Source organism: Pinus tabuliformis, chromosome 2_2 (genome assembly GCF_031772625.1).
Source record: "Pinus tabuliformis cultivar Carrire ecotype Pingquan chromosome 2_2, CPIR1, whole genome shotgun sequence".
NCBI classification, from domain to species: Eukaryota; Viridiplantae; Streptophyta; class Pinopsida; order Pinales; family Pinaceae; genus Pinus; species Pinus tabuliformis.
In genome coordinates, this window is record NC_142300.1 from 295,023,383 (window position 1) to 295,039,231 (window position 15,849).

Here is a 15,849-nt window from a genome sequence, read left to right on the forward strand (position 1 = left end):
TCAAACCTCATATAGCTCCCTTTTCTCCATACATCACCTTCCTAAAATGGATATCTATCCATATACAATCTTTTTGATATGTCTGCACCTCCAATATGAATGTAAATCATGATGTAGCCATATGCTCCACATGAGACAATGTTGGCCTTAGTTTTTGGTGGGGATCTCTTGTTTCTCCTTTCTCCTCCACACTTTGATAGGCTGATCTTTGACATGCACAACACCTTCTCTCTTCTTGTGTGGTAGGCCTTGCATGACCGTTTTCCCTTTGATTGGATTTCCTATAACACATGGGAATATTGTAATCTTTGCCATTATGTCCTTTTTTGTCACACGCATAGCACCTTATGTGACCAAGAAACATCGGAATAGGCTTGTATCTCCTATTATTCTAACTTTTATTCTTTGCATCAGTCTCGCAGTCAATAGTCTTATGGCAGAAAACATTGCATGAGAAATAGTAGCCATGAAAAGAATCATTATACCTCACTATTGATGATATTCGTGATTGGGAAATCTTCCTTGCATGATTTTTTAAGTGATATTTTCATTTCATTGTTTCTTTTGTTGAGATTACCCAATATCTTCTTCTTGTTATTGGCCATGGTTCATGATATACCCTCAAGAAATGAACCATGACTGGAGAGAACCTACTCTTATACCATTTGTTATAAATACTAAGAGGGGGGTGAATAAATATTTCTTAATAATTCAAGTTATACTTAGTTTTTATTCTTCTTTATAATGTTCACTGGATGACAACAAATTTATACATAAAAAATTCATATGTGTCAACCATGAGAATCATAAATGCAAGTGAAACTTAAGAGCACAACACATCATCATCACATAGATACATTGGATATTAGGGGGAAAACCTAACTTGGAAAAACCATCGTTATTGTTGTCTTCATCTTCTTTTATTAATATTTAGAAAATCATCTTTTACATCTTGAAGTGGCACTAACTTCTACTAGTGCACAAGCTCCTACCTACTAGAGGCTACTACCTGCTATTATTTCTCTAGCTACCAATGGAAGGAAGCTATTACTCCCTTAGTAAGTTCTCTAGCCACCATGGGAAGGAAGCTACCACTTCCTTACTGAAGGCTCCAACCGTCAAACCCTTTGTGGACCTTGTTTCAAAATATTTCACACTCGGTCCACCTGCAGTAAAAATCTTGTAGAATGGACCCACTTATAACATTATGCTCAATTACTGAACACAAATATTACCATACAATCTCCTTTTCACAACTTACAACAAAACACTCTCTATAATATTAAATCAAAGTCACTTCACACAATGAATACTCAAGCCCACTGCAAGATAAATGTCCATGAACCATTAACAAAATGTAATCACAAATTCCTTCTCTCTTAAGCTAAGACATCAATGCCAAACCCTAATCAAACTCAATGACATCACAATGAAAATATATTCACATAAAAGTAACAAAAATCTGACAATTAGTAGCATTAATTCATACATGACTCGGCCCATCTAGCCATTAAAGGTAGTCAATAGTTTCATTACGTTGACTTGACCTTTTATCACTCTAGAAAACATTTTGACTTAACTCATCAATAAAAATCATAGGCACAAACATCTGTGATACAAACAAAAATTAACCCACTCCGACTTTTGACTTTGATTGATGCAAGCAAGGTACTAAATATGCAATCGAAAATAATAGTAGACCCTACAAACTACCAAGTCATAGCATCATTACATCATAGATAAAATAATCACTTCAACCAAGGAAAAACTATGAAACCTCATAAAAAAGTAACAAAGACATAATAGTTAAAATACACTGTTGTAACTCCATAAGTGTTGCCTTCATGAATATCCACAACCCTAGCAAGCATCAATCAACACCTGGAAATACATCAACATTAATAACCAACAACAACCTCTCTCATCATCATGTCAATGTTGTCCATACCACCTTAGTGATGGCAAAACTCTAGTATGTGAGATACTTACAAGGTTATACATGCTAGTGGCCTCTACACTTTTCGATCCATAAACTATGCCAGCGTTGTATCCCTGTAAAAATCATGGTTATTCATTATTCCTATATCAATATACAAACCTACAACTGGAAGCATCAATACATCGTGAATTCCTCTCACTAATGATCTATTAGGCCCCTATGATACTAGTGATTCCCCCATTACTATTGTCATTGTATCCCTTATTGTTATTATTGTGCCCCTATTGTCCCCATATTGTTATTAGTATGCCCCATAGTAACCCACTATTGTTATTTTTGTGTCCTTATGTTATTATTGTTATGTCAGCTTGATTATATTGTGAACCCTTAGATTGTTATATATAGAAGGGAGGTTTAGTCATTTGTATCATCCAAGAATTGTTCATTTTTGTAATGTAAAGGAGGTTTCCCCCTCGAAGAGGCTGAATTCTAAGGCATTGATCTAGCTTTTCTATCTTTTTGTGAGTTGGTTTCCTAACATGATCAACCTGATATAACCCTAGAAACCAACTCATACTCTCTAAAACAACTTAACAATATCATCACAGGTCAAGACAATGGTAGCTACACCAATATATATTTGTCCCTACCACATAAACATTGTTAGTAGTACTATGCCAAACCATTCTCTATCTTATTTGAATAACAAATCACAATCCCTTACTATAGGTGGATACAAACAAGGATACCACTCAACCTATATTTCATGCAACTATACATATTCCTACAACAAATTGTTCATCAATCAAAAGGATATTAATATATAATATGTAACAAGCTTAGAGAAACATGGTTACAAGCTCATTGAATTCATAGGCACACAACAAAAAATATATAATATAGCATCTCTGCTTTTACTTTGATGAACAAGGTGCATACAACAATCTTTGAACACAAAAATATGTCATACAAAAAAACTCTTCCCTTGGTGAGAAAGGCATTGACCTATGCTCTACTTATTGATAGATTTCAACCACTGCAATAGACTCTATCATACCACTATCGAATCAAGTTACAATAAAAGGTCAATAACATGAAGATCAATCAACAAATCTTCGCAAAAATCCTCGAGGAACAAGGTTATGTCATAAAAATCTATACATTTATCTCAAACTGATACTTCAACTCCAATGGAATAAAGCTATGACTACTATGTGGTGCATATAAGATAGTGAGTTACCAAGATATATTCCTAAAATAAAAAGAACCTTCAAGCCTATGAAAATAAGTGTACAATATTACTAATTATGCATATAATTTAATCTTTGTGTGTACAACCAAATATATCATTGCATATTGTGAGTAAAGGCCTCAACGATGGAATGGATTTGATGTTTATATTCCTACAATCATACTAAACATTATATGGTGCCCATAAGTTTAAGCGACCTCTAGAAATTACACAGATCTAAAGAAATACGTAACAAAAAAACCAAATGTATAAATAGTTTGATCGAGATTGTTATCTAGTTGATCCAAAGCTATAAATTATCAAAATATTTTCGAATATCCTACATAGTTAATCCCTTATGAACCAATTCACTTCATTCTATAAATTTTAGATATGTATGGAGCCATATCTAATTAAACTAAACATGTTAGATCTAACCTTCAACTTGACTGTGGAGAATCACCATTCGCACTTCTTCACACCTGTTCCAGAACAAGATAACCAAAATTCAAAAAGCAATTGAGTGTAATATCGTTGCTAGAGTCAATTGAAGATTTGAGTGTAATGTTGGACACCTAAATCCCCTATGGGTTGGTGTGGAATATGAACAGCCACCGAAGTCCAAGAGACCACCTGGAATATGAATCCAAGGGTCACACCATGTACTATAAATATATATCATGTCAATAATATATGCAATCTAATGCTTATCATTTACATTAGTTGTTTGCATTCCATGTGAGTTTAACATGGTATCAGAGCCACGTTTAATCTCCTACCCTGCTCAAGTGTGAGATACCTATTTCTGTGTCCTTTGCAAACTACCGCTATTCTCCCTATGGATTCTATGATTTTCTAAGAACTTGTTAGACTAGAGGCCGTTACCTTTATCAACTCTGCCATTCCTCTGTTGTGAGTAGATTTTCCCTTGCAGAAATGAATTTATCATTCTTCCATCTTGAACTTTATGCCATCATGAACTTATCAGAGCTAAGTTTATACATGGCTTCTTATAACTCTTCTATCCGACTGTTGCTTTGCCCATCAATTCTGTTGCAGTTGTAGAAAATGTTCCCTACATGTCAAATGTTACCTACTCTTACAAAAGTGTTTCTTTTTCTCACCAAACTAGTGTACATAAAATTCTCACTTTTTGAATGAACTAATGGCATAGTAATGCCCTTCCCATGTAAACCACCTCCTTGTAGGATATCAAAGGTCTCGATGGTCTTCTTAGTATGTGTTTGTATGTCAAATTCACTGAAAATCGTTGATTGAAGCTTAGAATGTGTGTTTAACTCTTAGCTACAGAAGTTTTCCATTATTCCTTTGCTCTGTCCGTCTGCATAGATCCTATTCAAAGAAGTAGCATTGAAGCAGTGTTGAAAGGAGATGGTGCAGTGGTGATATGGATGATTTGAGCGTTGGATTAGTGCTTACATAAATTTGAATTCCATATGATGGTGTGCGTTGGTAACTTCCTCTATGTTAAACCATTTTCTTAAATATTGTGCATTGGGTCAAAATGTTTATATATTCTCTATGATGGACGATGTTGAGAGAAGAGTCCAGAGCCCATGGTGCATTGATTTGAGCTTCTCTGAAAATTATGGTGCATTGTTCGACTATTGATCTAAGTGCATTGAAACCTTTGTGTTGAAGTGATGAACCCTCTATGTTGAATGTAGTGAATGGTGTGCTAAGAATACTAAGGTTATGATGTGTGTAGTTTGAGGACCGGCCCTGACATTGCATATGTTGCATGTGGAACCCTGACCATGGTATGTAAATAAAAGTCTGTGTTACTTCCATAATTTTTTAAAAGGTCATATGGGATGTTTTTCATTGGCATATCATTGGTACACTGCATTTAGTTATATGAGACATATGGTTATGTGTGAATGAAGGCCAATTTATATATGTGCGTTGAGGGGAATTCCTCCAATGTCATTTCATTAGCTACTCTAGTATACAAATATTCCAATTGATTTCCATGAAAATTTGTCTGGTGAGTAGTAATTGTGGTAAACTAACCCTATAGTGGCAACAAAACCTAATAAGCAAAATGGCAGCGGATAGTAAAGACATAAAACATCGAGGAGGTTAAGACAAATTCCATGTTAAATACATTTCTCGAGAGTAAAGTTGTTGATGTTGGGATTCGTAAGATCTTTTAGGAGGGGCAAGGAATTGTTTGGCCTATTCTTAGAATCATTACAGAATTACTGAATTCTTGGTAGAATTCTTATTCCATGATATCATAGTCTAAATACAACGTTGAATGCATTGCTGGAGAGTTGAATATTTTGCTCCCTGTGCTCATGCTTGTGTGAGGGATTATGACATATGGGCTTATTTATCTACATTGGAATGGAGTCTTAAATTCTATGCATAGAAATGGTGTGGTGAGCATGGACTACATGCTTTGAACAGTAAGTTCTGTGTGCGCATTGCAGTGGTATTCGAAAGTTGTTTAATTAATGTCTTTAAACATTTATATATATGTGCCTTATGGGTTCCATTTATATGCTGAGAGGTGATTCATATAGATCTTGGTTGAGGTTGATTATGTATTATGTTCAAGACATTTTAATAATTGTGGTTTGAGATTCAATACATAGGTGTGTTAGTTAATTATATGTTGCAATCAACATTAGTTGTATGTCATATTTGTTGCCAAAGCTCCAACGTTGATTTATTTACATGTTGATTTATATGTGCCTCAATTCTATGTGTTTAACTATAATAAGATAGGTTAAGTTATATGTTTTTTGATGTATTGAATGCCAAAGCATCCATGTGCATTTAGCTTTGAAGTCAAACCATTTATATGTGCCACTACCAGCAATGAACATCTACGTACAGTCAACTGAGTTTCTGGGAGGTTTACTGAATTTCTTTTATAGAGTTGATATTGTTTCAAAATTTAGGAGGCTAAAACTCAAATTTCTCTAAGGAAACCAATGAAAGCTCAAAACCTTTGAAGTGGTTCCTCATTTTGAGATGTTTGAATTTGACCACATTGGTTGAGTTTCTGTTGGTGTAAGAGGGTGGAATTTGAAGTGCTAGTTGTGAGTTTTATTGTTAATATTATTTCTAAAATCCTCCTTAGCAACAATATCTGATCACATGACCTGTACAAGGTAGTAATATCTCCCTCTCACATCCTTTTTGAGTTGAATTATACACCTAAAACCTCTTTGTTGGTATCATTTTCCATCTTTGAGGCCAAAACTTTTACTTGCACTTATTGGTTGAGATTGAAAAATTGTCAGAATTACTAAGTTATTAGAGTTTCTAATTACTTTAATGCACTCCAATGTTCACGATACAATTGAAAATGGAAAAATCACTCTCACAGACAATTGAACCTGCCTGCAAAATGCATTAGAAAATATTGAATTTTTGCAGCTTGAATCTCAATTTTCAGCAAGATGAGTTACATCAGAAAATGCATCCTTATGAACTTGTTTTTGTTCATAATGATACCCTATCTAAATTTGAAATAGGATCCTATTAGTAGCCAGCAATTCATCAAGTCAATAATGCTGATTTAGATAAAGTTCTCATTTCAGAAGCACATTTGCATGTAGATGCAGAAATTGAATCTTCACTTCTCAAGCCGATTATCAGACCTTGGGAAGAGCTTTTCCATAAAAAGCATAGAACGAGTCTTGGATATGATAAGGAGGTTTCCTTTCACATTCCAAATTACTCAAAGCCCATCCAATTTTAGAGTGTTGGATTCCTTCATGACAGTTCACCTTCACTTGTTCCAGATTCTGCTGCTCCATATTTGCAACCAAAAGTTGTTAAATGCCAACACTATGACCGAGTTGGCCATATGAAAGATAATTGTTTTGATCTTCATCCATTTGAGCATTGTCATAAAACCACTCATTATTCAAACATATGCTTCAAAAAAAAGCCTCCTGCAACAACAAAAATTCATCTTGGATGGATTGCTTCTTGGAAATGGGCATCAACAACCAAGAATATATTTCAGCCATATGTCAGAACTTGTTCTAGAGTATTGAGTAATCTTGCAGTTGAGTTTTCTCCATCATCTCACCTTGTATCTCATGGGGGGGAAGTGATGGTCATCTACAAGCTACAAAGCCATATCAAGCGAGCCTGAGCCACAACTTGCCATACTAGATTCAGAGCTGTAGCCAGAGACAAATATGCCCATGAGCGTGCCTTCGGTTCATGATCAAACTTAAACCATCATAGGTTGAGACCTCCCTTTTTCAGGTTGAGGTTCTCACTTTTTATGCGGGGTGAGACCTCCCTTTCAAGATTTAAGGTTTCCCTCTTCAAAACATGAGGAGCACTTCCTCTAGCAGAAGACCTCAGGTTCTTGCTAGACTCGGAAGAGTTTTGGGAATTGCACTAAGTGTTCCAGTGTTGGTGGTCATCCTTAAACCACCCCCTTATACCAAAATTTTAGAGAGAACATTTAGCTTAGTGCTTCCATGCATTTTTTGCACATTTTGTATTACAACTCTCTTCTTGGACCCATACAAATCCCTTCATATTAAGGGGGGGAATGTTGGACACCTAATCCTATTTGAGTTGGTGTGGAATGTGAACAGCCACTAGAGTCCAGGAGACCACTTGGAATATGAATCCAAGGTGTTATAGACATTTTTGTGCCTTACAGCATGAAGCATGAAATGTCAATATTCTAAGGGATCCAAAGTCCCTAAACATGTTGTTCCTACCCCTAGAGGAACAAGGTCAGCAAACCACAGCACTGAATATCAGTTGTCCACCTGAAAACACTCAAAAACAAGCTAATTCTGGATCATGTCAACTGCTCCACTGAGCATCTGCGCTGAATGTCAACTGCTCCACTGTGTACCTGCGCTGAATGTCAACTGCAAAGAAGGCTACCTGCGCTGGGTCAGTTTGGCCAAGTGGCACAGTCATTCCTCAAGGTGTCAATGCCCAGGAAGCTTCCAAAATGACACTTGGATCAGGGAATTCGACTGGTGATGAGTAAGAGGGTCTAGATATCCAAGTGGAAGCAAGAACCTCCAAGTGGACTCAAGAACTGAAGAATAACTGAAGTGGGAGAGGACACTAGTCAGCTTCATGCCAGCCTCAAGCTGACTCATCCTTTCTCCAAAACTCCTATATATAGAGCTCTCTCATGAGGTCTAAGGGGGTTGGAATCTTGTGAATGTAAGGAAGTGCTGTTGGTTTGAGTTTAGAACTATTGGGTGATTTGCTTTGAAGGAGGTGAAGAGGAGATTTCTTTCTGCTGGGAGGTGATGCTGGATTGGGCCTCTTATGGTTGTATCACTTCCTGAACTTTACTTCTTCCATTAATAAAGCATTTGAGGTTCTTCTATATGCATGTGTCTCAATGGTGTATTGTTATACTTGTGTATTTGATTTATTCTAATCCTTGAATCAATTATGAATGTATGCTTCTTGTAGTTTCCCTCTCTTGCCTTTTTGCAGGAACTTGGTGTAGCTGGGCCAGTGAAAGAGCAAAGAGATGGGAGCAAGCAGAAAAGAGAGAAGATTGGATCAATCATTAGCGGAAGACATCGGTTAGTGGACCTCTTTCTCCCCTCTCTTACATCTCATAAAGAAGTAATCTCAAATAGCTTTGCTTTGATTGTTGCTGAGGTACTATCACCCTTAGAGTGGGATAGGGTCATTCCGTATTGGATACTTTTCCCAACAACAAATTGGCGACTCCACTGGGGATCGTATCTTGTTGGTTGTTTGTGTTTTTGCTATTCATTTCATAAACACAGGGAGTACCGAATCGAACTGCATTTGGATCTTTCAAATGCAAAGTAGAGGGCAGCTACTCTAGCTCAGTTTCTGGGCATGTTTATGATTTGAAGTGCTAATCCACAAGGACTCTGAACAGCTCTTAGTGATAGCTTTTCATCCCTTAGTGTGTACTTGATTGATAGCTTCTGATTTGGCCAAAAACTGTGAATTTTTGAGCAATCTGTGACCTGGAAACTGAGAAAAACGAAAGTTTATCTCTTGAGTGCAGGCACTGTGAAGGCAGTCTGCATTTCAGCGCAGATCCCGAAGGGGCTACCTGCGCTGAATGTCAAACTGACAGTGTACTACCTGCGCTGAACCAGTTTTGCCTTGTGCTACTGGGGTTCCCTGCTGTTTATTGCCCTGTTTTCATCCTTGTTTTTGCAGCCTGTTATCAGTCAATGTGCCTATCTGAAACCACCTTTCTTTGCCACTATTCCACCTCAGTTGTATAAAGAAACTGTATTTGTTCTTTGTGTATTTCTTACATCATTTGCAGTTTCCCATAACGAAAGTGAACTAGTCTTGTTGTGGCCTCTTAGATCTAGACCTGTGATTAAGTGTCGTTTTGATCTTAAGAGTTAGTTTGTTTGCTGTTCATAGCTGATTGAGCTTTTGCTTTCGTCATATGGTTTGAATTTATATATTTCTAGTGTCGAAACAAGTAAATCTTAAGGTGTCTTTTGATTTTGGACAAGCTTGTTTGCTTTCACTTGAAATTGAATTCAAAGTTATACAACAGCTTTCTTTTTGTATTACATCAACATTAAGAAAGAGAAAAGAAATACCTGCATTGTGCATGTGCATTTTGACAGCTCGCATGTTGATTTAGGAAAAGTGCATTAGTGTGTGCTCTATGATCTGTGTGAAAAGATGATGTCTTTCTTTTCCCTCAGTAGTTAAGATTTTCAAAGTTGAAAGATTGAAAAGTTTGCTTATCATCTTAGACTGCATTTAGGAAGTTGTATTATACATCTCGTGGTGATCCATAAAGGCAAACTGCTAAACAAGATCAACCTTAAAATAAATTGAATTTACATAACAACGCATTGAAACATAACGCAAACACATAGAGGTCTAAGCTAGAGACGTGTTCCGGCGTCGTTAAACGTGATATCTTAGCGTTGAGTGATTGGGTGATTCCTCCACGGTGAAACGATAAGTATCAATACGGACTTGTGCTCCCACGTACCGTCGCGTATATATTGGGAGACCCCTATAGGAACAAATCCTTTATCCATAGGAAACCGTGTCGGCCGCCCTACTGATCGCAATGCAGTGAACACATCATTCACGAAGATCGACCACTCGTACCGTAAAACGTATTCTGTGGTTTTGCGAAAAGTTTGGCACACCCTCTGCCTAGATCTCCAGAGCAGTTTCTTTTGGCCTTTTTCAAACTCTATAACTGAAAAAGTCCATCCGAGCATTTGTCACTTCGGGCTCGTTAAAACATCGAAGGAGACTAGAGTCATCTTTAGCTTTTTCTCGACTCTTAAAAAGTGAAAAAGCAAGTTGTGTCTCAAGCGTCGTTATAAAATTTATTTTAAACGGAACATAATCACCTCCTATTCCTGCGTTGATCTGTAGGTTGAGAACATGGAACGCCCCAACCAAGGAATTTCACATGATGGAAATCCTAGTCCTTTCTCCTCTTGGGGAGAAGTTGGTGCGCCCCACATGGCCACATTGTCGCTTCCAGGACTGACAATTGGCCTGCCAATTTGGCTATTCTCAACCAATGTAGTTCAGAACACCATGGTTCCTGAACAGTCGAGTCAACAGTTAGATCAGTCTAGAGCTGCCCACCAGCCTTCTACTTCCTATAACTCTTCCTCCAATCCTTCATCTTCGCAAGGTAGAGCCGGCAAAAAGCCAAGCTCCCATGGAGAAGAAGGAGAAGAAGAAGAGAGAAAAGAAGAAGAAGGAGCCTAAGGCGACTGGGGGCAAGCAAAAGACATCTGACAAAAATCCACACACAGCACAGACCGGGCCTAAATCGCCATGTGTCATATGTAAAGGAGACCACTTCCATAGAGATTGTCCCTGTATTCCCCGGATACTAAGGGACTGGTCCCCTCGTTTGCACAATTCGGGAGCATCAACCTCTGATAGCCATGTTGAATGCTTACCGTCAACCAGCGAAAGTGAAGGTTCAAGACAAAGAGGGGGAGCAAGATCCCCCTGCAGACTGTGTGAAGGCGATCACGCCATCCACCGTTGTCCCTTCTTAGACGAAGCGAAGAGAGTTTTGGAAGATCGTCCGGTTTCACCGTTGAGACTTCCTCCTGGATACAAAAAACTCGTGCCAAGTCCTTCGTTGGTTGAAAATACAGCTGGCCCGCTCAAGTGGTCAGCTGAAGCGTCAGTCATTGAAAATGAACCTACTGAATCTAGACCGGACGAAAGTCCAAAGGTCGAAACAGCAGTTGACCCGATTCTTCCTTCAGAAGTCTCATCTTCAAATGACACCGTCATTGAAGATTCATCTTCAAATGACACCCTCACTGAAGAGAATAAGGATGACACCATCCAGATTTTTTTCATCAACACCGACTCTGATGAGCATCAGGGAAATGCGCCCATTCCTTTATCGCAGGAAGGAACATCATCAGGGTCATATCCGGCCGTGTATTCGGTCCCACCACCAAGCAACCTAGTTGTGTCCTTTGATTGGAACCAACTAGGCAGACCCCGGTTGCCAGCCAGTGTACCATTCAGAATCATAGTCCAAATTTATAGAATGGTAATGGCTGGCACTATCATTGATGAAGGGGCATCTGTGAGTATCCTTTCCTCTATTGCTTGGAAAGCACTGGGTTCCCCGGCGCTTTTGCCTGAGATAAGAAATCTCTCGGGTTTCGATAAAGGAACCAGTCGACCATTAGGGATCCTCCCCAATGTGCCTGTTACATTGAAAGGGAAGACCGTTCAAATGAACGTGATGGTCGTTCAAGGACCCTTGGATTATAACCTACTCCTTGGACGAGACTATATATATTGCATGGGAGCAATAGTCTCCTCACTCTTTAGAGTAATGTGTTTTCCACACGAAGGAAGAATGGTCAAGCTCGTAGACCAGCTTTCATTTCCGGGATCACGCATCGCAAATAGTCACATACCAACCCTGAAGGGTCTATTCAATCAAGAAATGTCTCCACCCCCAGTCCTCCTTCCCGATGAGTGCGAGTGATTCGGAAAGATGGGACTGGAACCCAGGGGGCATGCATCCTGGTCTGCTTAGGGCAGAGAAAACTTTGGGTATAAGATAGAATTTCCGCGGAAGAATATGACTAGTCCGTACCCCATCCATAGAGGAAGAGGGGTTGTTCTGGAACAAGATTCTTTTTTCAAAGTTATGTGTTTGACAGAACAGGGTCATTCACCCTTGTCTATTTCGGTAGACAGTGCCGAGGAAATGTTTTGTTTGAAAGATTAACGAAACAATCTTTGGGTAACCAGAAAGAGGCAAGCCTCACCCTTTAAAACAAATGTTTTTATGGATAAGTAGGGGCAACCTTGAAATTGTACTTTATACCTGGGGGCATGCAAACCTTTTGGAGTGCAAGCAAGGGACGACTATTTATTTTTTAAATTTTTAGGTCCTCCCTTTAAACCTGTAGGTCTAACCCTTTAAACTCGTAGGATTAGCCGTTTCCAAACTTGCATAAAGAAAGGAGCAGAGCATAGCTTCGTGAGATAAAGCTCCATAAAAAATAGCTATCTCACAGGAGACATTCTTATCTTATGACTGGTATAATCGAGCAGTTTTAGCATAAAGTTCATGCTCGCTAAAAAATAAACGCAAGATCCGAGCAGTTTTACCGCGGAATTTATGCTCGTTAAAAAATAGAAAAGCGAGATCCGAGCAGTTTTAGCACATAGTTCATGCTCGTTAAAAAATAAACATAAGATTGAGCAGTGTTTTGGCGCATTCAAGCTCGTTAAAAAATGAACCTATCCCGGTAAATAACCACTGTGATCGTAAATTTATCAGCCATAAAAGCCTTGGTCGTGTTTTGCACCTGCCACCTCCACCGTCATTTGGCCGATCGTTCACCTCCATATGATTGTTTACCCATTTTGAGGAACAGCTGCGAAGAGTGATTTCACCTAGCCATCCTTGTGACACTGCCGTGATTGGAAAATTCCAACCTGTACCTGGAATCTGCTGCTATCCCTGTTTATCACTCGTTCCTCAAAAGACGAGTCTTCTTTGAGCTCTTTTCAACTGACTCGTAAAATATGAAAAGTTTGCCGAGTTTTGGCCTTCCAGCTCGTTAAAAGGACCGGAAGAGCTATCCCTCCTCTAGATTTTAATCTTTTTGGACCTGAGGGATTATTGCACAAAAAGGTCGAGCGCTTGTTTTATTCGGCTCGTTAAAATTATCGAAAACTCATCCCTTCTGTATTGTTTTATACTTTTTCGGACTTAAGGGATTAGATGACGAAAAAGGAATTTTGGAGTTAACTTTCTGTACCTTTTCAGACTCTCTAAAAATGAAAAGGACCGAGTTTTCCTTGTCGTTAGACTCGTTAAAATGATTAAATAGCGACAAACTTGTCTTTAGACGAGAACGAGTTTCCCTATCGCTAGGCTCGTTAAAACATAGCGATGGGCTTGCCCGAAGGGCAGGTTATAGAACAAGCATATGTTATCCTCCTCAAGCTTGACAAAAATAAAGAGGTACTGGTCAGAAATGACTGGGGAAAAATTGGGAGAACCTCAAAGCTTTAATGGTAGCAAGTCGCTCTTGAACATGACACTTTTCTTCCGTACCACATCGGGTTGGGTTGTTTCATTCACCGGTCTCATCACCATGGTCTCGCCAAACCATCCACATTTGGGGTAATGCTACCGATCCATCGCATCAGTGTCGTTATATGTTCAAGAGATGTTGTTCAGAAAGAGTCAACCGTGTCCCATCCACGGCCATACATTATCCTTCATCCATCCATGATCGCCACCCTGGATCATCTGTCACAGATTGTTTTCACCTCCACTAAAATAATTAGCTCCGTTCCATGTCACTGATGTGGGATTCATTAAGGCCCTCCTTTGACGGATCGCTTCTTGTCGACTTCAGCTCATTATCCAAGAAGTTGATCTAGGAACAACCCCCTCAGTACTTTGAAGCTTGCATGCCTCAATGGCAAGTTTCTCACTTCCGGCGACAGGTATACATCAATGACCTTCGACCAGAAGATTTTGCGTGGTGTTCGACGCCAAGTCCTTTATTCACACCACGTGAATTGTACTGCAGTACCTTGAGGGTCATTATCATTATCGGTGATTCCTCTCGCGCTTGTTAACGGTTTACATCATTGACCGGTAATCAAGCGATGTCTTTCCATGTTCGACTTCAGCGCAATTCTCACATGGATCGACTTGTACTTAGAGTGAAGATCGAACGAGTTTGAAGACCCCGGATCTAGTTTCATCCATCCGGGCTGCGATATATATTCAGGAAATATAAAGACATTTGACATGTACATCATTGCAACAGATGATCATCCTACTCAAAGGATGATAATTTCAGCAAGAATTATCAGTCTACCATCAGACGATCGTCTGTTCTATGTACCAAAATGAATTTATAAAGCTGAGCATGGGAATGCCCGCCTCAGCTAGATCATGAAAGCAGAATGAAAAAATGATGTATTGTATTGTATTTTATTACAGGTCACCTCTCAACGATTGAATGAACTTCGGATCCTCTTGATAAAGCATTTCACCCGATGAACGACCTCATACTTTAGGGGGCAACTGTTATAGACATTTTTGTGCCTTACAGCATGAAGCATGAAATGTCAATAATCTAAGGGATCCAAAGTCCCTAAACATGTTGTTCCTACCCCTAGAGGAACAAGGTCAGCAAACCACAGCACTGAATATCAGTTGTCCACCTGAAAACACTCAAAAACAAGCTAATTCTGGATCATGTCAACTGCTCCACTGAGCATCTGCACTGAATGTCAACTGCTCCACTGTGTACCTGTGCTGAATGTCAACTGCAAAGAAGGCTACCTGTGCTGGGCGAGTTTGGCCAAGTGGCACAGTCATTCCTCAAGGTGTCAATGCCCAGGAAGCTTCCAAAATGACACTTGGATCAGGGAATTCGACTGGTGATGAGTAAGAGGGTCTAGATCTCCAAGTGGAAGCAAGAACCTCCAAGTGGACTCAAGAACTGAAGAATAACTGAAGTGGGAGAGGACACTAGTCAGCTTCATGCCAACCTTAAGCTGACTCATCCTTTCTCCAAAACTCCTATATATAGAGCTCTCTCATGAGGTCTAAGGGGGCTGGAATCTTGTGAATGTAAGGAAGTGCTGTTGGTTTGAGTTTAGAGCTATTGGGTGATTTGCTTTGAAGGAGGTGAAGAGGAGATTTCTTTCTGCTGGGAGGTGATGCTGGATTGGGCCTCTTATGGTTGTATCACTTCCTGAACTTTACTTCTTCCATTAATAAAGCATTTGAGGTTCTTCTATATGCATGTGTCTCAATGGTGTATTGTTATACTTGTGTATTTGATTTATTCTAATCCTTGAATCAATTATGAATGTATGCTTCTTGTAGTTTCCCTCTCTTGCCTTTTTGCAGGAACTTGGTGTAGCTGGGCCAGTGAAAGAGCAAAGAGCTGGGAGCAAGCAGCAAAGAGAGAAGATTGGATCAATCATTAGCGGAAGACATCGGTTAGTGGACCTCTTTCTCCCCTCTCTTACATCTCATAAAGAAGTAATCTCACATAGCTTTGCTTTGATTGTTGCTGAGGTACTATCACCCTTAGAGTGGGATAGGGTCATTCCGTATTGGATACTTTTCCCAACAACACAAGGGTCATATCATGTACTATAAATATATGTCATCTCAATAATATATGAAATC